This window comes from Lonchura striata, chromosome W (assembly GCF_050655825.1).
Source record: "Lonchura striata isolate lonStrDom1 chromosome W, ASM5065582v1, whole genome shotgun sequence".
In the NCBI taxonomy this organism is placed as follows: domain Eukaryota; kingdom Metazoa; phylum Chordata; class Aves; order Passeriformes; family Estrildidae; genus Lonchura; species Lonchura striata.
The window spans coordinates 15,708,853-15,730,261 of record NC_140743.1 but is presented as its reverse complement, the minus strand read 5'-3'; the positions used below and the strand labels follow the sequence as shown (position 1 = coordinate 15,730,261).

Here is a 21,409-nt window from a genome sequence, read left to right as displayed (position 1 = left end):
AACAGCTTTGGAGAAAGCCTATTATCATCTTCTTGCTTCTCAGCTTCCTCTTGCTCCTTTGCTAACAGGCCTGCTGTTAGCCCCTTCCACAATTCCCCCTTTTTGTTTTTGAACTGTAAACACAGCTGCTATGGAGTTTTGCAGGGCCCTTTGCAAAAATCCAAGCAGAAGGGGGAAACACAAACAGAAATCACAACCATTAACAAAATTAACATTCCCATTCTTAACACAATCATTCCTGTCCTTCATCCATCTATAAGTGCTTTTAAATTTAACTACTCTATTCTATCAAGTTATATATCTAATAAACTATAACCACCCAAAGTGCTCAAAAGAAGATCCTGATAAGTGCAAACCAAACCCACATCCTTTAATTACTATAAAAACACATGAAAAGTGATGAGATACATGTCCTGATATATGGCCTTAGCCAGTGTCATCCGCATGTTATGCTTCAGCTGTGGAACCATCCATTCTATTCCTTCCTGCACGCTCCAGATAACATTTAATACAGCAAGCATAACTTCTCCCTCAGGTTATTAGTTCCACTGGACCAGACCACATACCAGTAATTAAATCCTTAACCCATACCTTAACATTTCTACAAATATCTGGTTGCTTAGAATTCAAAGAGGATAAATAGTAAAAAATTGGAGATAACTGTGAGTCAGGTAGGGGACGCAAAAAATTTAACACATGAACAGCTTTATCTAATCTCACTTCAGGTGACTCCTGTTGCATTCCCCCTTTTTGTTTTTGAACCTGACGTTTAAGAAGACCATGAACCCTTTTGATGATTGCTTGGCCCGTGGGAACATGTGGAATGTCTGTTGAATGCTCAATGCCCCAAGCACTAAAGAATGCTTGCATTTTCTGAGAAGTGTGTGCTGGGCCATTATCTGTTTTTATATGACATGGAAAACCTAGGATAGAAAAGGCATGATAAAAATGACGGAAAGCATCACAAATTTTTTCTCCTGTGAATGCTGAAGCAACCATTTCATGAGAAAAGGTATCCACTGTAACATGAATATACTTAAAGTGACCAAATTCTGGCATTTTTGTAACATCAGTTTGCCATTCCTCTAAAGCAGATAGACCCCTAGGGTTGGTACCATAATATTGAGACATAAGTCATGTGAAAGTCAGGACAAGAAGAAAGAATTGATTTTGCTTCACCAGGAGACTATTTAAATTGCTGCTGTAAAGCTTGAGAACTCTGATGAAAAAATTGATGAGACAAAACTGCCTGCTGCAACACATTAGGTACAGTTCTGATTGCAGCAGCAGCTACTAGGGAATCTACATAAGCATTGCCTTCAACAAAAAATCCAGGTAAGGATGTGTGGCTACAAATATGCATAATGAAATAAGGATGTTTTCGAGCACAAATAACTGTCCATAACTTCACTAACATGGTAAATAATGGTTTCTCTTTAATATTATACAACACTGCTTGATCTAAATGTTTAACTAGATTAGCAACATAAATGGAATCAGTGACTATATTTACAGAATCAGAAAATAAAGAAAAAGCCAAAAGAACAGCACAAAGTTCAACCAGTTGAGGAGATCCTTGCTGAATCATTGTCTCATACTCCCAGTGATCATCCTTTTTCCAGGCCACAGCTGCCTTTCTGGTTTTCCCTGATCCATCTGTAAAAACTGTTATACCTTCCACTGGAACAGGAGAACAAATTTGCTTCCCTTCAAAAGGGATCTCTTTAGTCAGTTTTAGAAAAGGATGAGAAGACAAATGGTATTTTATTTGGCCTGTAAAACTAGATAAGGCAGATTGCAACTCATGATTATTTTGAAAGCACCATTCAAAATACCACTGTTGTACAGGTATCAGAATGGTCACAGGGTCGTGTCCAAGAATCTCATGACCACGCCTGCGACCTTTGATGATAATATCTGCAAAAAGCTCATAAAATCCTGGAGCTGTTTTCTGAGATCTGAAAGATAAAAATATCCATTTCAAAATATGCATTTGGTCTTCTCAATTATCACTCCATTGACACAGTATTCCACATGGTATTTCATGGTCCTTCAAAATGAACAATTGGACACCAACAGAGGTATCTATTCTGTTAACAAATTTGTGTGCTAAGGCTAATTCAATTTCTTCTAAAGTCCTCTTTGCTGCCGGAGTAATTTGCCTGTCATCAGTAGAGGAAGTGGTGCCTGATAGCAAATTGAACAATGGTTGCATCTGATAATTAGTTATGCCTAAATATGATCAAATACAACCTATTGCACCAACCAATTTCTGTACATCAGTAACAGTTTTAACATCTGTGGAGTTGCGTTATTTGTATGTTTTATTATCCCTGTATTATGTATTGGTTTATTCCCTTGTACCCCCGTGTGCAACTTGGTTTATCCCCAGTTTTCCCGCCTTGTCCTCCCTTCCCGCCTTCCCAGTATCTATCCATCACCCTGAAAGAGGCATTTTACCCCCCCCGGGTGCCTTGTCTATCACTCAGTGCCCCTTCCCATCCATCCAGAAGCTTCTACTCAGGGCACCGGGTGATTGGGCGAGGACCTGGGGCTCCCCCCATATCCTTTCCCCATTGGACCCCACCATATCCCCCCATCCCGGAGCCACCCCCTATCCCTATCCCCATTGGTCGTTGGATACCCCTCCCTTACAGTTTATAAGCCAGTGCAAGCACCTTGTGCTTGTTCCTGTTGGCTGGCACCGTTCTAGGATATTTGGCCCCGTTGGGCTACAATAAACTCGGACTTAGCCCCCAGCAGGATCCGCTCTTCATTTACCACCGCGAGGCTTGCTAGCGCTGCCCGGAACCCACAAAGGCACTCTCCAAACCCCAGCTGGGAGCGGCGGAGGGTGCCTCCATCGCCCACCCTCGCCCCACAAGAGCTAGCCGGGGCTGAGAGAAAAGGGATTTGGGGCGGGAGCGTGGCAAACATCAATGTCTAATTTTTCAGGTTGAGGCATAACTTGAGTGTTAGTCACCAACATACCTAGATATTTCCAAGGCATGTGTTCCTGCACTTTCTCTGGGGCAATAATCAGACCAAAGGCTTTCAAATTTGTCACAGCACATTGTTTAAGAGCTGATAGCTGTTGTTTGTTGTCAGATGCAAACAAGATATCATCTATGTAATTATAAGAATAACAGCTATTAAATTGCGCCCGCACTTTTGACAAGGCCTGTGCCACGATCCATTGAAAAATAGTTGGGAAGTTTTTCATGCCTTGGGGGAGTACTCCCCACTGATATATTTTATTGGGTTCAACATGATTTGTGGAAGGCACAGTAAAAGCAAATTTTTCTTTGTCTTGCTCAGCCAATGGAATAGTAAAGAAACAATCTTTCAAATCAATGACAATTATTTTCCATTCCTGTGGAATCATTGTGGGTGTAGGAAGGCCTGGTTGTAAAGCTCCCATTGTTGCCATTACAGCATTTATCTGCCGTAAATCATGTAAAAGTCTCCATTTTCCCAATTTCTTTTTTATTACTAAAACAGGGGTATTCCAGGGGCTGAAAGATTCTTCAGTATGTCCCTCTTGCAATTGTTCCGTGACTAATTCTTGCAGGGCAGTGAGCATTTTGGTTGTAAGGGACCACTGATCAATCCAGACAGGTCTATCCATCAACCATGTCAAGGCTAAAACTTGATGTTCAGCGCTCTGCATCACAGTGGCCCCTATTAAAAATCTGTAGTAATTTTGACACCCCATTGAGATAAGCAATCTCATCCCCACAAACTTTGAGGAGCCTCGGCAACATAGGGTCTGATGTTAGCTTGTTGGCCATCGAGATGTTTCACATTAATTACAATGGCTGACAAGCCACCTGTTGTAGCACCACCCAAACCCATAAGTCCAAGACTTGCATGAGTGAGAGGTCATGACTGAGGCCAACAAAGTCGTGAAAGTATTGTAACATCTGCTCCAGTGTCAATCAAACCCGTTATCGATATGGTTCCTGGATGATATCCACCGGCTGTGATGATGCATGTCTTTTCTGGACCGTTTTCCATTACTTTCTCAATCCAGAACACTTGAGGTAGTCCTGTTGATCCAAAACTTCCTGTGTCGCAACTTTGGTCCACTGTATTGGGAACAGAACTCACAAAAGGTACAAGTTAAGCAATGCAAGTTCCTTTCTGAATAGTGACAGGAGGGTCATCACTTGATACCATAGCATGAATCTATCTTAAATAATCAGCACCAATAAGTCCTAAATGCACATGAATACCTTTAAGTGTAGTACTTAATCTCCCTATCAAAAATGCACTCAATCCCCATCCTATTGGGCCATAGGCATCAAGGGGCACTTTGCATATTTCTTTTGTCAAAATAGTTACTGTGCCAGTGGTGGGTATATCGATCCCTGCAGACCCACTTGTTGCCCCTAAGTATTGTTCACAAATGGGTAGCTTTGCAGTACCGGGAAGGCCCGTATATGTTGTTGTTGTCATCGGGGTATTTGTGCCCCCACATGCCCCTTCGAGTTCTTCTTCCCATTTCCCTGCAACAGCTGACCATTTGCATGATATTTACTCCTGCATTGTTTAGCATAGTGCCCAATTTTTGCACAACGATTGCACATAACATTGCTGTTTGCATTTTATTAGATGCTATTTTCTGGGTATTGCACTATGCCCTTATGTGCCCTTGCTGTCCACAATTATAACATTTTGATGGAGGCCTTAGAACTGAAGAAAGAGCTGCCATTTTATGCTCTACTGAACCAACCTTTGAGAAAGCAGTAACCATTTCAGGCAATGTGGATTCCCCAGGTAAGGTATCAATAATCTTTCTGCAATCTGGGTTTGCATTTTCTTTTGCCAATTGTATACACAATCTGTGTCACAAAGGTTCATCATCTGCCTGTTTTTCAATAGCTGCAGCAAGCTTTTCCACAAATTGCAAAAATGGTTCTCTCATTCCTTGTTGTATAGTAAAGTATCTCTGTTTTGGAGCTGACATTTCCATTGTTTTAATTAAAGCACTCATGCCTATTTGCTGAGCTTGCGTCAAAATTGAAGGATCCCACCTTGCCTGCAAATCTTGATTGGCAAAAGGCCCAGTACCCAATAAGGCATCAACACCCACAGCATGATGAGGGTCATGTTGAGGCAGCTGCATATTTGCTAAAGCTGTGTGCTCAGCCACTCGCCTCCAAGTTTCTTGAAACACACCATACTGTACTGGTTGGAATAAAATTGTAGCAAGATGCATGATGTCATAAGGTGCAAGCATGTCTGCATTAATTACATGTATCAATTGCATTACCTCAGAGGAATTAATACCAAACTGAGCCACTTTCGATTGGAGATCTTGCACAACCTTCTAGGCAAAGACATGATGACTATCATTCTGCCCTGTTCCAGGAACTGCTTTAAAAACTGGAAAAGCCATAGGGTTATCACAAGCAACATTTGCATTAGCACTCTGCTCCTGAGGTACTTTCAGGGCACCTAATTTTTCTATTATGTCCCAATTCTTTTCTTCAGCTGCTTTTTTCCTAACAAATTCCCCAAAATGCTGAGGCTGTCGAGGAAGCACAGTCACTTGACTGACACGCGGATGAAAAATCAAAACCCCACAATTCTAATAAAGATTTGTAGGGAACGCTATGTTTTAAATTTCAGCACTGGACGAATACCAGGATTTCCCCTGCAGCAGGTATTTCCCTTCAAAGGGCATGCATGCCCCTTGGGGATTCTCGATCCTTTTTATTATCCCATACTAATTTACATATACATAGAATCTCACAATAGGTTCATGCATATTCATTCTGTTGATTTCAAGTTACAATTTACAGTTGGCCCTTTGCACAGAGAACTCTCTAATCCCTTTGTCCATTTTTGCAGACTTCTTATCTTCTTAGTTTCAGAGTTCAAGGGGCCCCTCTTATCTCTTCACCTTGGAAATTGTATTATTTTCTCCTTGGCTGGGACAGTTTTACAAGCACAGCAGAGTTAACAGACTAAACAGCATATTTCACTCATGTTAGCAATCCACTTCACCTAATTCCAGATGGATTTTCTACCCTGTTAAATTTTCCTCTGTTTCATGACATGGAGGCAAAGTCCATGGGGCACTAGAGCTAGATATATCAGAAGATGAACTGTCAACAGTTCTTTTCCCCAGCTCAGGTGTTACCGCGGGTGACTCTTCACTTGATTCACTATCACTGTCAGGCAACGGAGGATATGACCTTGCAGGTTGTTCATGCAGTTCAGAGGGGAGCGGGGGCGGGGCAGATGGCTGTGCTAGAGGAGATGGAAGCAGTGAAGCAGACGGCTGGGTTTCTCTCTCTGCTAAAGACACTTCATCTAACTGGTGCAGCGGTAGTATACACAGGCACCATAGTGAGCTGCTGTGCAGGTGTGAGATAAAGAGGTTTAAGAGTCTGATAAGGAGATATTTTGGTAGTCTGCCTGGAAGCTTTGGCAGCTTTCCCAGAAGCTTTGGTTACATGCTTGGTAACTTCCACGGCACTTGCACCTTCTTCAAAGATGGATTTGTTATAAACGAGAATTTATTCAGCCAGATTAAAAATAAAAATCATTTTATTTGCGGTCAAATTCTATCTAGCCAGCCACACAGAAAGGACAGAGCCGAGCCCGGGGTCGACCCTGGGTGTGCAACAAGGAGTCAGCCTCAGCAGAGGTTTTCTCCTATGCCCACACCTCCATCCTGGCAAAAGCGGTTTTTATAGGGAAAATTCCGCCTGAGGCCAAGATTTCAGCAGTTAGACTTTTCTTCTATTCAGAGTCTATAGGTTAATAAGATTTTCTTTTTTTGGTGATGAGGAGAAATAATTCAATGTCTGGAGTAGTTGAATTCTTGATGAGAGTTTACGGGAAGGCTGCATTCACATGGATCTGTCTGAGGATTTCCATGTGTCTAGGTTCGACAAGACAGGAATCTGCGAAGGAGGGCTAAAGCCTCCTGTGCAATGGAGAAGGTAAACCCCCTCCCTCCGAATTACTAGGAGTTTTAAATCAAAAGGCTCTCAGGCAAAGATATGGGAATGGGAGTAACAATTCTTTACTAGGAGAAAACTAGACAACAATTTAAAAAGGCAAATGCAATCGGTACAAACAAAACCAGTGAAAAAGTCCAGAACCTGAGGATTCGGGGTGCCAGTAGCAGTCCTGCTGGGACTATTGCCCCCCTTGCAGTGGTTGATGAATTGCAGCTGAAGTGGTGATCTTTAGAAGGGTATAGTTTTCCTCTGAAGATCTGGTGGCAGTGGGGCCGGTCTTCCTCTGCACCGGGGTTGCCTCCGAGCTCCGCCGCCGTCGCCTCAGCGCGCTCCGGCTGCTTCGCTGCGAGTGCCGCCGAAGAGAGCTGCTTCTCTGGCAATCCCCCAAAAGTAAAGAGCTGCTCTGTCCCCAAAAAGGTACCCCCTTATATCCAATAAAAGAGTGCTTGGCTTCCCCCTCTGGGTGGAACATCTCGCAATAGGATGGTGTTACGTTACCAGCCCTGCATTGAAATAGTCAATGGCCCACTAACAAACCATTACCTCTTAGGAGCAAAACCGGTTCTTGGAAAAGATAACAAACCTGCCCAACAGGTTTGCCTTCAACAGATGGCAAATAGAATACAAGCTTATCTTACAACCCAGGATACCATGATATCCATCCTGGACGATCAGCACCGATGATCAACACCTGGAGCCCAGACATGGCCCATCTCCTGGCCAAGCCACGTCCTTTTACTTGTAAATCAGTTTCCAATATACATCCAGTCTCGCCCGCAAGGGAGGGGGGGGGGAACTAATTAATTACAGAAGCCCTCACTCATCTTTAGCGAGAATGAATGGCAAGAACTAGGGCAGCTGATTTGGGATTCTGCTGTTGAAGGCAGAAAAGTTAAAAAAGCAGTATTGGAACTTGGAGCGGTTTGGAAAAAAGTTTTACGTACCTTGCAAAGTATATCTGCCCAGAAGAAGGCGGTGGAGGCAGCCGTTCAGGCATTTGAGGGGTCCATGGCAGAAAAAACAGAAGTACAGAAGCCATCCCAGGTCGAGAGGTTTTTTGCTGTTTATAATATGCGGCTAGTGCGAGGACTGCTGCAGTCAGCTCTTCAGTGCAGGAAGTGGTGACGCACATTGAAGCAGCCGCGGGACCCAGCCGTGCGCCAGCGGCGGAAGTACACGCGCAGGCAGCGGAAGTGACTCTGCCGACGGCCAGGTAGACTGAAGGGCAGCAGGAAGTGGGCCAGCCGCCACACTCAGTGGGCTGGGTGAAACCCGAGGAGACAGGCAGAGTGGATGACGAAACGGGGCTGGCTTAGGAGACAGAACACAGGGGTGGAGACCAGAGCAGAGACGGGAGCAAGGCAGCGCAGCCCCTTCACCCGCCCCGGCAGCATGGCAGCGGCGGCTGCGTGCGCGCAGAGAGGGCTGGCCCCGCATCACCCACCATAGGCAACAGAGCTCCCCGAGGGGGGCGGGGGGGAGTGTGGTGGCCGCGGCTGTGAGAGGGCATAGACCCCCACTGTAAAAAACTGCATTGCCTTGTTTGTTCATCAAGAGTGTGGAATTAGGGTAGAGGAAAAGGGTGGGGGTCGGGGCATGGAACTTGCAGGATTAGGAAAGGCTAGGTAACCGCAAGCAAATGTTGTAAAACAATGTGATAACTATATATGGAAAAAAAAAAAAAGATCTTGCAGGACTGGCTGTAACTGATAACTGCAGCGGAGGAATCCCATCACCCCTCTTGTGAAATCAACTGTTGCCAGCACAACGCAGAGAAGATACAAAAAAGAAAAGTATAAAAAGGGACTGAAGAGAAGGGTGTCAGCCCTTGGCGGAGAGCAGACTCCCCAGCTGCACCCAGCGCTGTTTGCTTGTTACCGCTTGCTGTAATTAATAAAATTATTAATTGAACTTAAAAGGCTGAATCAAATTATTCGCCTCAATTTATAACAAATTTGGTGCCGTAACTCGGATCGGAACACCCGGAGAGGGGGCCTCGCTTTAACAGTGGCCTTGCGGGGACGCTCCTCCTGAAGCGATACGCGCTATAAATAAATAGACTCCACAACTCGATGTAGTTATGAAGTGGGTATGTATGACAGCGCCCGGCACAAGTGAGATAGCTCTCCAAAATCTTGTGCCCCGAGCTGGAGTTTGTCCCACAATTTTATTCACAAAGGTGTTCCATATGCAATACATTACACAACTTTTCTATGCATATTCAACACCTGGCCCCGCCTGTCTTCGCCTCTCATGCTAAATAGGTCCACGCCCTTCTGGGCATGCGTGGTTCGCTGTGGTGGTTTTTATGAGGGTCTCTGGTGGTCTTTTGAGGCTGAAACCATAGTCTTCCTCTGCACTGGACTTTTGAACTCTTCTCCTCTGCGCATGCGCTTTTGGTCTTCTGCTGTTATCTGGATAAGTCCATCATCCTTGACAGAGGGGCCTCCTTATCTGAGTTCTTTGCATTCCTGGTCTTCTCTGGTATTTATCTTTTTGCAAGAAGCTTTAAAGAATTTTTTTTTTTCTCTCTCTTTCCTATGTCTTTTGCGCCATGGCAGAGGTTTCTTAAAATTCAACACATGATTCTACAAACATGATACATTCATTTTTGATACATTCATTTTTTATACATTCATTTTGTTAGCTCAAGTGATCTCTGGAAAATTTCACTCCCTGGACTCCGACCGACGAACCTAAAATCCGATAGCAAGCAAAGAACTGCCGGCGACCCCCTTACTCTTTGTGCACGAAGCCCCGGGCGAAGATACCGGATGGTGTAAGTATTTTCCGAAGGACCTGGTGTCCGGAGGAGGCCTGTTCTGGGAGAACGGGACTGCTCAATCGGGGGTCAGGGATCCTGGAGTGTGACAAGTGTGGTGTATGAGAGGGGGCCAGCAGCTCGGACTCCCCAAGCAAGTGCGGACCTCATAGTAGTGCGGTTCCCATATCCGGCGATGGACTGGGCCACGAATTGAGGGAAGCAAGTGTGTGTGTGTTAGAAGGCACTCCAGAAGATGGGTCAGAGGAAAAGCAAGCCTGCTGAACCCATGGGTGGGGGAATCCCTGTAAAACTTCCCCATATTCCAGAGGATAGTCCATTAGGCTTAATGATTAAGTGTTGGAATGCCTTTCCCTCTAGGAAGGGAAAAGATAAAGTAAAAATGGCTCATTACTGCATGGAAGTTTTTGGGGGGAAACAAATAAGAGGGGATCAGTTATATTGGCCGGTATTTGGGTCTTTTGAGGATTGGATCTGTCAGGCCTAAATATTTACGTTAATTCCAAAGAACCCTTTAATTTGGAAGAAAGTGAATATGCAGCTCTCTGGATAAGAGGAGAGACAAGGGCGAAATTATTTGCTCTCAATATGGAGAGGAAGAAAAAGAGGTCACAAGAAACTGAATTACCCCCAGGTATCCCTCCTCCCTATATACCGCCACCACCACCACCTCTTCCATTGCCACCTCCACCGCCAAAACCTTTATACCCCCCCCCCCTCCCGGAACCTTCTCTAGTAGACCACCCGGGTCCCTCAGCACCCACTCAAGAATTATCGGAGGATGAGGGACCGGAAGGTGAAAGGTCGGAGGAAAGTATCCCTGAGGGTTCTCAGCAAGTAATCCGAAGCCAGACCCGACAAAAGGGAAAGCAAGAATTGGGTATATTTCCCCTTAGAGAGCATGGAATGGGAATGGTGCCTAACCCAAATGCAGAGCAACCAGGACAGCCTGCCCAGATTCTAGGAATAGGGTACATATCTGTCCCATTAAACTCAGGGGATGTTAGGGAATTCAAAAAAGAAATGGGACATTTGTTAGAAGATCCTTTAGGGGTGACGGAGCGGTTGGATCAATTTTTGGGACCTAATATTTATACTTGGGAGGAGATGCAATCCATGTTAGAGATTTTGTTTTCTGCAGAAGAAAGGAGAATGATTAGGGAAACAGGCATGAGAATCTGGGATGATGAACATCAACAGGGACCATTAGCAGATATTAAATGGCTCCTATAGAATCCCCTGTGGAATAATCAAGACCCGTTACACCTTACCCATATGGGCGATTTGCGAAATATAATAATACAGGGAATAAGGAAGGCTGTCCCTCATGGACAGAATGTACAGAAGGCATTCAAGGAACAACATAAAAAGGATGAAGATCCAACTGAGTGGTTGGAGAGGCTGAGAAAAGCCTTTCAGTTATATTCAGGAGTGGACCCTAACACTCCTGAAGGGGAGACACTGTTGAAAGTTCATTTTGTGGTAAACTCGTGGGTGGATATTCAAAAGAAGTTGGAAAAGTTAGAAGGGTGGCAAGCAAGGGGGCTGGATGAGTTACTGCGGGAGGCTCAGAAGGTTTATGTTAGGAGGGAGGATGAGAACTACAAGAAGCAGTCTAAGATTATGTTAGCAGCTGTAAGGGAAGGACAGAGGCAATCTCCCCAAAGAAGGGGTGGTGGCCACCCAGGAGGCTTGAGGGGAGCTGGTCGACAGGTGCATGAAGGAAGACAAGGTGGAGGAGGTAGGATTGCTTGCTTTTACTGCGGGAAAAAGGGACATATGAAGCGGGAATGCCGACAAAGGATGGCTGATGAAGGGCAGTTTAAGGAAGATTAGGGGTGTCAGGAGCTCTATTTGCTGGGGACAAGAGAAAGAACAGAGCCCCTGGTAAAATTAAAAATAGGTCCCCAGCAGCAAGAATATGAGTTCTTTGTGGACTCAGGGGCAGAAAGATCGACCGTCCAGGCCCTTCCCCAAGGGTGCAAGGTTTCATCTGAAATAATACAGGTGATTAGAGCCAAAGGGGAACCCTTTGGAGTACCTGTAATCAAGGATGTAGTCTTAGAAAGTAACTCCAAATTAGGAATTGGGTCGTTTTTATTAGTTCCAGAAGCAGATTATACTTTACTGGGAAGAGATTTGATGGTTGAATTTGGGATAGGGATAGAGATTAGTAAGGGAGAACTAACAGTAAAATTGTGTCCTCTCCGGGCTGAGGATGAGAAAAAGATTAATCCAGAGGTTTGGTACACCCCTGATAGTGTAGGATCCCGTTAGCCAGGGATGGCCCACATGCTTGCAGGCGATAGTGGCTGCTGCTCTCCTGGTAGAGGAGGCTGGGAAGATAACCTTTGGAAGTGAGCTAAAAGTCATCTCCCCATAACATTTGTGGAGTTTTGCAACAGAAGGCCAACAAATAGATTACGGATGCCAGATTCCTAAAGTATGAAGGCATCCTAGTCTCCTCTCCTAAGTTAAGTATAGAAACAACGGGCCTGCAAAACCCGGCCCAGTTTTTATATGGAGAACCAATTACAGAACTAACACATGATTGCCTCCAACAGACAGAGGAACAAACAAAAATAAGGCCAGATCTTGAGGAAGAGGAGCTAGAAGAAGGGACTCGATTGTATGTAGATGGGTCCTGTCTAGTTCTGGAAGGGAAAAGGAAATCTGGGTATGCTATAATAGATGGGAAAACATTTAAGACAGTGGAATCTGGTCCCCTTAGCCCCAGCTGGTCTGCCCAAGCATGCAAATTATATGCGGTGCTTAGGGCTCTAAATTTATTGAAAGGAAAAAGTGGGACTATTTTTACTGATTCTAAATATGCCTATGGAGTAGTTCGTACTTTTGGTAAAATCTGGGAAGAAAGGGGACCACAGGAACTGCGATACGGACGGCCAAGAAGGGGTGGACGCATGCCAGTCGAGTTAAAGGTCCGGTCACCACGGATGACCAGTGGAAAGTGGCCAGCTAGCCTGGGGATTTGAAGGTTACCATTAAGAAAAATTGATAAACTCTGTGTGCATTATTTAAGTCGATCACAAAGGGGAACAAAAAGGGATATAATTACCTACTTGTTAGTGATTATTTGGTAGCTTGTAATAAGGTAGATTGTGATTGTTATCCTTTCATGTGTGTTAGTGATTATTTTAGTGATTATTTGGTAATTTGTAAAAAGGTAGATTGTGATTTTTGTCCTTTTGGGTGCTTTGCATGTAAAGTTTGCCAGGAACGGTGGCAGGTCCATTGCCAAGGGGGAAAAAAAAAAAATTGTGTTAAAATCAGGGGAATTGGAAAATTAGTGGATTCATTTTGAGTCTGAGGACTGGTGAAAAATATACAGCAAAGGAGTGCATCAGGAAACTTTTGTTTCCATATTAACGAACCCACTCCATTTGTTGCCCAAATTCTATAAAGGTGTTGTCAGAGGGAACTAAAGGGGGCCTTGTGCAACCCACCCCCAGTCAAAGATAAAAATAGGGAACAGTACGAGGTTAGGCGGGAGCAGGGGAAAGGACGCCTAGGCAAGTACCGCTGCTGCCGAGAAGATAATTTACCTCGTGGCTCAAAGCAACTGGGTCGGCGAGCGAGGCAGAGGGGAAAAAGCCAGGTCCCTCCCAAATGGAATAATGCTGAAATGCTCCAACTATTGCCAACCGAGTACTAGGCTCCCCCGGACGACCGGTCTGATTGCCTCTGAAACACCAGAAAGGCAACAAACCCAAGAGGGGAAAACAGGATATTATGCAGTAAAAACAAGGTCAGGACCCCACCCTTATTGGCAAATTATTAGTATTTTAATGCTTTGTACTGTATACCAAGGGGAGGGTTCCCTGGCTTTGCACCAACCCTTTAAGTGGACACTAACTGGGGTAGATGGTAGGGTAATTCGGAGTCAGATTACATCCGGACCCCCTAGTTTTACCCCACGGTTATGCAAACTAGCCCCTATAGAGCCCTCTTTTAATAACGCAGGATTTTACATGTGTCCAGCATTGAACCCAGGGAAAGGGTATTGCAATTACCCTGAGAATATTTCTGTGGGTACTGGGAGTGTGAAACAATAGCCTCAGACTGACAAGCAGCAGGAGATAGAATTGGAATAGTAAAAAGAAGATTGGAGGCAGCACACCTGATGCTGATCAAAGCCAAATATGAAACTCTCCCTGGAGATCCTGAAGTAGGAGAAACTTTGATTCTAGCCCACCAAGAAGTAAAACGATTTGATGAACAAAATGGTAAAAGAGAAAAGGGGGGAATGTGAAAAACTGCATTGACTTGTTTGTTCATCAAGAGTGTGAAATTAGGATAGAGGAAAAGTGTGGGGGTTGGGGCATGGAACTTGCAGCCTTGGGCAAGGCTGGTAACCGCAAGCAAATATTGTGAAACAATGTAATGACTATATATGTAAGAAAGATCTTGCAGGACTGGCTGTAACTGATAACCGCAGCGGAAGAGACCCATCACCCCGCTTATGAAATCTGCTGTTGCCAGCCTAGTACAACACAGAGGAGATAAGAATGTGAAGCTCTCAAGAAAAGTATAAAAAGTGACTGAAGAGAGGGAGGTGTGTCAGCCCTTGGCAGAGCACGGACTCCCCGGCTGCACCCAGCGCTGTTTGCTTGTTATCGCTTGCTGTAATTAATAAAATTATTAATTGATCTTAAAAGGCTGAATCAAATTATTCACCTCAATTTATAACACCCTCTCCCACCAAATTCTGATTCAGACAATCCAGATGAAGTAGAATCAGATCCTTCCAATTTTAATTGTCACAAAAAGAAGCGTTCACAGAATAAGGTGCAGAGAACAAATACATTACAGCACAAAATAGCCTAGCTTGCCAACCTTTCAAATCTGCAGGTTCATCTAGAGGAACCTTCCTCAAAGCAGCAATTGACTTTACCAGCTGTTTTAAAAAAACCAATCCAATCTAGGTGGGCTTCAGTGGTCAAGAATGCTATTTTAGATGGTGATTAGGACACGGCCAATTCTTTAGCCTGCCCTGTCATTGTAAGAAATAACAGTGCCTCTTGGCAGCCACATGAATGGAAAATTCTCCAATCAGCCAAACAGTCACAAATTATGGGATCAGATCAGAGGCAACCAGGAGCATAATTCAATACATATTTACAGCAGATGTGCTTTGTCCTTCTGACTCATCTAGCATTGCATCCTTGTTGCTGACACCTTCACAGTTCCTCATGTTTGAAAGGGGGTGGAGACATTTAGCAATTGAAGAAGCCAAGAAACATACAGTAGTGGGAGACCCTTTTTATGGAATCCAGCCAGATATGCTGACTGGACATGGACCTTATGCTACGACCAAGGTCCAACTGTCCTACCCAATTGAAATGCATCAACTGTCACAACAGCTGGCCCATCAAGTTTTGCTTTCAGTACCAGATAAGAAGAAACCAGCACCTTATGCAACCATAAAACAAGGAACCATATCGACAATTTACTGACAGGTTGTCAGCTGCTTTGAAGGATGCTCCTGATGTGCCAGCAGACATTCAAGACATTTCTTTCACTCACTTGCCTTAGAAAATGCTAACTCACATACAGGAATCATTTTGGCCACTCTTCCTCAAGGCTGTCCAGTCGACCAGATGCTTGTTAAAGTCACACAAGCAGAACAAAGCAATCAAGCTTCAGCATTCAGAGCAGCCATCCAGGACGCAATGCAACAACAAGGACACATCCTTGCAGCTTCTTTTTCAAGCAACAACTTCAAAAACCCTATCCATCACAGCAAATCATTATATGGATGACATTCTCATTTCCACCAAACAGCCATTGGCAGATGCAGATTTAAATTGTCTCTTTTCACAATTGAAGCATCATGGACTGATAGTATCTCCAGAAAAAGTACAGCTATCAGCTCCTTGGAAATACTTAGGCTGGCTAATCACAGATGCATAAATTCGACCTCAGAAAATTACCTTACATGTTGACATTTCGACCTTACATGACGCTCAGAGACTCTTTGGAGACCTACAGTGGGTTTGTACCATTGTAGGAATCACCAATGATGATCTACAACCATTTTTGCCATGGCTCCATGGCAATGAAGCCAACAGTCCTCGAGTTTGTACCCCTGAACAACAAAGAGCTCTGATTTGAGTTTCAGAAAAATTACAACATGGCTGGATTGCTCGTCGCATTGAACATCTGCCATTGTCACTGATCCTCTCCAACTCTGATGCCTGTCCACTTGACATTGTTTTTCAATGGCAAAAGAAAAAGAGGGAATCCCAACCTGGTTCAGCAGCGATTTTGCTGGAATGGGTGTTTTTACCTGTTCAACCAAAAAGTCGTGTGATGAGCAGGACAGATGCTCTTGCTGAATTGATATGAAAGGGCAGAGACAGAATTTTAGAAATAGATGAAAAAGAACCAGCGGACATCAGTGTTCCTGTGAAAAATGAAGATCTAGAATGGCTGGTCAGACACTCTGTTGCACTGCAAGAAGCATTGTTAGGTTTCACAGGAGTGGTGCACAACAAACAACCAAAAGGCCCAATGTGGCATTTCGTCAGTTGTTACCAGTGGTTGGAAAGACCCTTGTGTTAATTGAAACCAGTTGAGGGAAAGACAGTTTTTACCAATGCCAGTCAAAGACCAAAAGAGCTGTGTGTGTTTGGCAACAACGAGGGAAATGGTTGAAACATTTAATCAAAGGTGATGTAAAAGACAGTCTACAAACCCTTGAGTTGAAGGCCATGTGTTTGGCTTTCCAAACCTGGAACAAGGAACTACTCATCGTTGTTTCTGACTCATTATATGTAGTTGGAGTTGTGCAAAGGATTGAAGATGCACTCCTCAGAAGAACTCAAAACCAACGTCTTGGAGAACTGTTCCTGCAGTTGCGGAGTGTGCTGAAACAGCGCCAGCATGTCTTTTGTATCATGCACATTCTAAGCCATCAATGTAACAGCGGTTTAGGAGAAGGCAACTCATTGGTGGATGCTGCGGTCAGTTATGCTGTCCATGTTCCCCTACAGAATAAGTTTGAGAGAGCTCGCAACAGTCATGAGACATTTCATCAAAATGCAAGAGCCATGCACCGACAATTTCAGATCCCCATGAATGATGCACAAGGGATTGTTTGCGCCTGCCCTCAATGTAGTCATTATGGGCCTGGCCTCGAACTTGGCACAAATCCAAGGGGACTGAAAGCTTTAGAGCTGTGGCAGATGGATGTAACTCATGTTCCCGAGTTCAGTAGGCTGAAATATGTTCATGTCACTGTAGATACCTATTCGAAATTCATTTGGACAACAGCACAGACAGGGGAAAAGGCTCTGCATGTAAAAAGACATTTATTTGCCTGCTTTGCAGTAATGGGTGTGCCTGTAGAAATTAAGACGGACAATGCTCCATTTTATGTTAGTCAACAAATTGCTACATTTATACAAAAGTGGGGGGTGAAACATACCACAGGGATCCCTCACTCGTATACAGGTCAAGCTATTGTAGAAAGAGCCAATCATACCCTGAAAGAATATCTAGCAAAACAAAAGCAAAATGACGAGACTGATGTATTTAATAGATTGTCAAAAGTATTGTTTACCCTAAATTATTTGTGTTTGGCAGAAGGTAGAGAAGAACTGGCGGTTGTCATACACCACCAGGCAGTGAAAGAGGGAAGACCACAAGCAATTCCAGGACTTTATGTTTATCACAAGGACATGCGAACAGATGAATGGCAAGGGCCATGTCCTGTGTTGTTTAATGGTAGAGGTTATATGTGTGTCTCAACAGGTACTGGTCCAGTTTGGGTGCCGAACAGATTTACACGTGCGTGTCCACAGGCAGAGACACCAGCCAACAGTGATAACAACATTGACAACAACAACTTACTGGGAACATCCCGTGACAAACCTAGTTCTGATGAAAATTAACTTTGTAGAGTACAGGAAAATAAGTTAGAGGATCATAAGCATAACATTAAGTTTATCATAAGTTATACTTTGTATTTAGATTTAAGTTTGTTCCTTTGATGTTAAACAGGGCAATCAAGAACATGAGAAATATGTGATGGGTCAGAGTGTTTTTGTTAAGCAGTTTTTTAGTAACTAAAGTATTTGGAATGCTTGACATTGACAAGAGACAAAATGTGGATCACTTGGGCCAAACAAACTGGGCAGGATTAATTCTGCCTGTCATTAACTACACCATCCAATCATTTTCATACTTGTTTAATTGGAGTTCCACTGGGTTCCATGGCAGAGTTCAAAGCTTGGACTCTGGCCAGAATAAATCCAAAAAGTCTTCTGGGAGCGCAAGCTATTGCATTTGTGCAAAATCTTATATTTATTAATGTCAAACCTCAAGAATTCAATCTTTTGGGTTCTTTCCCAGGAAATTACTGTTTGATATTTGGACCTCATGCAACAAAACCAACCCAAAAAGAAATACAGCCAACAGATGACAACACTTGGTTGTCTCCCAGATCTCCATTGCATTATAACTTCTCAGAATATTGTAACAATTGGACACAATCCGTGATACCACCAAAAACTGCCCCAAGAAAACTGCCACCAGGGATTTTCCTCATTTGTGGTGATTTACCCTGGTCTGCAGTGCATCAAAAAGCCATGGGAGGCCCATGCTACATTGGTAAATTAACACTGTTTGCTCCCACCATTCATCAGGTTCTTGGATTGCCCCAGAATCCTCAATGAGCCAAATGGAGTGTTCTCCAGTTAGACCCCAACTGTATAGATCAAGTATCATTATGGGGGCGCACATCTGTAATACTAGCCTCAATTTTCTCCCCAGGAGTTGCTTCAGCACAAGCTCTCACACAATTGAAGACCCCGGCCTGCTGGACAGGAAAGCAAATTAATATTACATCTAAAATGCTAAGTGAGCTTGCCACAGATGTAGAGAGCATCCGACATGAAGTTCTTCAAAACAGAGCTTGTTGCCGTGCGTGACCAACTCCGGGCGAGCGCCGGTGGGACACAGCGGGAGGGGGGGAGAGGCGGCGCCACTTTTTCCCCTTCGGCTCTGCGAGGCTCAGTTCTAGCACGGGAACAGATGAAAGGATGACATGGGGCTCGGGTGCAGACACGTGTTTATTGTGGGAGCGTGTTCCCAAGATGCCGGGCACCGACCCCAAGGGTCAGTTATAACCCGTGCCGAGGGTGGGGGGAACCTGAGCTGTGGCCAATGGGATGGGAGGCAGGGGACAGGGGCAGGGAAACCCCGGGGACAGCGATGGGAAAGGCGGGGAGGGGGGGCAGGGACCGAACCGCGTGGTGAGGGGAAAGGCGGGGGGGGGCACAGGGACCGGACCACATGGCGAGGGGGAAGGACAAGGGAACGCAGGAATGGGACAAAGGATCACAGGAGGAAGGGGGAACGCGCGGGAAGGGGGGAGGGGGAATGGGGGGAAGAAGGGAAAATTACAAACCCCCGCAAGAGCTGCCACTGATTTCCTTCTTTTCGCACAAGGACATGGGTGTGAAGAATTTGAAGGCATGTGTTGCATGAATTTATCTGACAACTCTCAATCGATTTACAAACAGTTAACGCAACTGAAGGACAATATGAAGAAAATTGTCATAGTAGACACTTCGTTTTCTAACTGGCTCAATTTTTTAGGTTTTGCTGGTTGGGTCAAAGATTTAGTTCATTTTGGTATTGTACTTTTTCTTATTATTATAATTATTCTAGTCTTTATACCTTGTTTATTACAGTGCATGCAGAAAATGACCAACCACGCCTTTAAGTTAATCTGGGTAGTTTAAAAAGGAAAAGAGGGAATTGTAGCAAGATTTCTGAGAGAGAGAGGACACAATTTATATTTAGAGTGAAGGTTGAACTACCCCAGTCTAGGCCTCAGATATGGGCCTTGGTGAGGCCTTTGAAGCCTATGACACAGCAAGAAATTACTCTCTGGCGCAGTTAGAAAATATGTTAAGGTGAACACAGTTTAATGAGCTTTCTGGGTGTGAATTAGTATAGGTCTGCAGCGTGAAACTTTAACCACCTTAAGACAAAGACAATGTTTGCTTGCCAATGAGACTGTGCTCACAATTGTAAACTATATTGAAGTGTATATAAACTGCCATCTTATAAACAATAAAGGAGAGCGTATGATTAACCATATGGGCTTGATCTGCATTTGTCCTGTCCAGCATTCCTGATTTTATAAGAAGTCCCTTGCTTCTTAACACCATTGGTGAAAAGTAACAGTGACTTCATCTAACTTTCTAAAAATACTTTGTCCAGCTGCAAAGTTCCCTCTTTATCTTTCTTCAGTTCCTCTCTTCTCTTGGTCTCCTTGGTAACAGCCTTGGAGAAAGCCTCTTATCAGCTTCTTCTTCCTCCTTTGCTAACAGGCCCACTGTTAGCCCCTTCCACACACCAGATGCTCAAGCAGGTCTTGGCTAGACAGAGCAGTTCAGCTGTGTGGATGTCTCCACAGCAGAAGCTCTGCAAAGCCATCAGTTTTCTGAACTGTTCATTTGAAAACATCAGTCCACCCATGGTACATCATTTTACAGTGGCAATCAGTTCAAATTGTCTCATCGTCCACCGATTGTAGTAGATAGGGACAGGCGAACGGAAGATTTCGGGATGTGACGGAAAGAAAGACCCCCATCCCCCTCTCACCCTGCAACATGTTATCCATTACCCCAAAGAATGTAACCACACCTAATCCAGTAGTTTTCCACTCCTAACTAACCCTAGAGACCCTGCCAACCCCCCCCTGACGTAGCAGAGTTCCCCAAGACTATTTAAACCCATGAGATAAGATAATAAACGCTTTTCGACCGTCCACCACATTGGTGTCCTGCGTGTGTCGTTAGCCCGAGTGGCCCAGGGGAGACTGGGCTGCCGTGCTGTTCCTTGCAACCAGGTCGCCGTTGCCTCCCATTGAAGGCAACAACCGATCTTGATTAGGGATCTAGAAACTTGGGAAACCAAAGGTCCCTATGAGCTCGTGACCTGAGGTCGTGGCTATGCATGTGTGGCTACTCCCTCAGGCCATCGGTGGATTCCCTGGAAGTGGGTGAAACCTTTTGTCCCCAAAAATCCAGCTCAAGCAGAAGAGGATGATAAGCAAATAGCCGATGCTTCAAAGAGAAGACACCACCGGATGAAGGAAAGAGAATTTTCCTAGGTGTGAATTCCATCTGGCAGAAACAGAAACTTTTAACATGTTTTAAAAATGTTTGTTTTTCCTTTTTATAGAAAACCTACCTCCCACTCAACTCTGTGATGAACCCCATCCAGGTTGTCATCTTGCTAATGCTGAACAGTCTAACAGCTGCATGGATCGTCCCTCAGCTGCATCAAAACATCTGGGTGACTCTGGCACAGACACTTCAGCAGGAAAACATAAGTTTGTCCACTGCAACAGCAAATAATCCTATGTCCACCTGTCTGGTAGGAATTCCATTGCAGGCTGGAGAATTTCCAGCAGGTTTGGACAAATATAGGTCCAACAAAATTCTGGAATTGCACACCCCCCAACCACACAAAGATCATCAGAGGCAAGCTGTGGTGATGATGAAACCCTTAGAGGAGGTGTTGCGAAGTTTGGCCAAGATAGCTCAGGAACGCCAAGAGTTAGAGCTATTGGGTTCTTCCCCTGCATCTTACTGCATACATTTTTCAGTCCTCC

General features: G+C 44.4%; 3 pseudogenes; 2 read left to right on the top strand and 1 right to left on the bottom strand.

Annotated features, from left to right (window-relative positions):
- Positions 1 to 4,454: 4,454 nt before the first annotated feature.
- LOC146763099 (endogenous retrovirus group K member 8 Gag polyprotein-like) lies at positions 4,455 to 5,272 on the bottom strand (annotated as a pseudogene).
- Positions 5,273 to 6,198: 926 nt separating this feature from the next.
- LOC146763098 (uncharacterized) lies at positions 6,199 to 8,479 on the top strand (annotated as a pseudogene).
- Positions 8,480 to 14,475: 5,996 nt separating this feature from the next.
- On the top strand, positions 14,476 to 15,539 carry LOC146763097 (uncharacterized; annotated as a pseudogene).
- The last annotated feature ends 5,870 nt before the right edge of the window (positions 15,540 to 21,409 follow it).